The sequence below is a fragment of the Branchiostoma floridae genome, unplaced genomic scaffold (assembly GCF_000003815.2).
Source record: "Branchiostoma floridae strain S238N-H82 unplaced genomic scaffold, Bfl_VNyyK Sc7u5tJ_1592, whole genome shotgun sequence".
NCBI lineage: Eukaryota > Metazoa > Chordata > Leptocardii > Amphioxiformes > Branchiostomatidae > Branchiostoma > Branchiostoma floridae.
In genome coordinates, this window is record NW_023365784.1 from 27,330 (window position 1) to 30,203 (window position 2,874).

Consider the following 2,874-nt stretch of genomic DNA (forward strand, 5'->3'; position numbering starts at 1 on the left):
ACGTCCCCATCAACAAATCGGTGTTTAGGGCTCTATACAGGGATACTGTAAACAACAAACACACTCGCCCCTCGTATTTCTACACTTGGTACTTTGACTTTATTCCCATACCGGACTACATGTATATGACCTTCTCTCCAAGCAATGGTTGATTGGAAAATCGCGACCTTTTTCTTTCATAATTTTCGACCTTCAAAAAAACTATGAATCAAAGGAAATGGTCACGATTTTCCCCACGGACCTCTGCTTGGAGACTACGTCATAGGCCAGTCAGCCAGCCGCTTCCGGCGTCAGTGTTCTGGCGTGGTAAGGGCGTGCTTTGAGACGATTTTGGATTAGCACGGAGGTGCGAACTTTCAGCTTTCCTTGCGAGAGCCGACATATGAACAATGCACCGCTTGCTTCATTCAATAAACGGGTTGTTTTGATTCTTAAAAGTATTACCATCTCGATTGCAAATGCGAACTATGAATGTAAATATTTTGTTCACGTTTATAACCAAAACAAATCGGTATTGGGGGCTCTATACGGAGATATTGTAAACAACAAGCACAGAGCCGATAGCTGAACAAGCAGCTCCACGGGCTTTATGAATGTAAACACTTGGTTCATGTCACCATCAACAAATCGGTGTTTAGGGCTCTATACAGGGATACTGTAAACAACAAACACACGGAGCCGATAGCTGATCGAGCAGCTCCACGGGCTATATGAATGTAAACACTTGGTTCACGTCACCATCAACAAATCGGTGTTTAGGGCTCTATACCGGGATACTGTAAACAACAAACACACTCGCCCCTCGTATTTCTACACTTGGTACTTTGACTTTATTCCCATACCGGACTAGATGTATATGACCTTCTCTCCAAGCAATGGTTGGTGGGAAAATCGCGACCTTTTTCTTTCATAATTTTCGACCTTCAAAAAAACTATGAATCAAAGGAAATGGTCACGATTTTCCCCACGGACCTCTGCTTGGAGACTACGTCATAGGCCAGTCAGCCAGCCGCTTCTGGCGTCAGTGTTCTGGCGTGGTAAGGGCGCGCTTTGAGACGATTTTGGATTAGCACGGAGGTGCGAACTTTCAGCTTTCCTTGCGAGAGCCGACATATGAACAATGCACCGCTTGCTTCATTCAATAAACGGGTTGTTTTGATTCTTAAAAGTATTACCATCTCGATTGTTCTTTTAACCTTTGTATCCAACCATACAAAAAATTAACAATTATTACTAGTGTTTGTGTGCATTGCGCGCGCGCGCGCGGGTCCGTTGCCCACTTTGCAAAAACAACAACTTGTGGTTCCATAGAAGAAATATTTAGACCTGTAGCAAACCTCGTACCAAGGAAGATTTACCTCGTATCCGACAAGGATGGGTGGACCAACTACTCTCTCTTGGCAGTCATTTAATTTCTTCTAAAAACAGGCACTCCTGGTATTGGAGATCTCATAACAGGTCTAAATATTTGTTTTATGAAACCATTTTTTTTTTCATAGTAGGCCAGCAGATTTCCCCAAATTTGTCGCAGGGCTGAATCAAACCCAAAATCAGCCATTCTTAACGATTAGCACTGAGGTGCGAAGTTTTCGCATTCTTTACAATGGCAAACAAAGGAGCTTTATAAAAGCAAACAAACAAGTACTCCTATCTATTCTCCAAGCAGAGGTTGGGTCCCCGTGAAGGGAGCGAGCCGGTAAATTCCTACTACTTTTCCCAACTCACTGTAAATTCCGCGACCCAACATCCACCTGAAGAATAAAAATACCCCACTTTCTTGGGTCATTCAATAGTACACGCGATTTAAGTTCTTATAAAATCAGCATTTTTGTTTCAAATGTTATCGAACAAAAAAAAAATCTATTCGTTGTTCTGTGAATGCTTGTCATTTGCGATTATCCGCAGAGCCTTAACACGGATTTGTTAAAGGGTGAGGTGAACCAAATGTTTACATTCATATAGCCCGTGGAGCTTCTCGATCAGCTATCGGCTCTGTGTGTTTGTTGTTTACAATATCTTTGTATAGAGCCCTAAACACCGATTTGTTGATGGTGACGTGAACCAAGTGTTTACATTCATGTAGCCCGTGGAGCTGCTTGATCAGCTATCGGCTCCGTGTGTTTCTTGTTTACAGTATCCCTGTATAGAGCCCTAAACACCGATTTGTTGATGGTGACGTGAACCAAGTGTTTACATTTATATAGCCCATGGAGCTGCTCGATCAGCTATCGGCTCTGTGTGTTTGTTGTTTACAGTATCTCTGTATGGAGCCCTAAGACCGATTTCTTTTGGGTTTCGTGAACCAAGTGTTTACATTCATAACCCGTAGAGCGCTACTCAAACAGCCCTCTGTTACCATATAGAGCGCTAAGACCAATTTGTTTTGGGTGACGTGATCCAAATGTTTACATTCATAGCCCGTGTAGCATGTTTTGCGTACAGCTGCTAGTTCAGTCCGGTTGTTTGTCCTCTACAAGAGAAGCTCCTCCATGTAGTACTAAAAATTCCATGAAGGTGACGAGAACCAAGTGTTTGTATTCATAGCGCATAGAGCTCACTCGGTGGAGCTGGAGGTCTGCACGAGCAACCTCCATGGAGGTTAGCTCTGTGGAGCTCCTCCATGGAGGTTGCTCGTGCAACCCCTTCTCGCCTGATAACTGGGGAACGCGTGGCTGGATGGTTTTGATATTTGGTATGTGGGTAGGATTAGACATGACGAAGGAATGGCAGGAATTGCGTTACGGCAGGGCACTCTAGCGGTGTGTTATGGTACTTCAGCGGAACTTCCGGTTTTGCTATTTTTTGTTTGGGACTTGTTTGGGGGATGATTTGTAAGTGGTAGATAGCTGTGTAAAAACATAGTAAGGTGTGTAA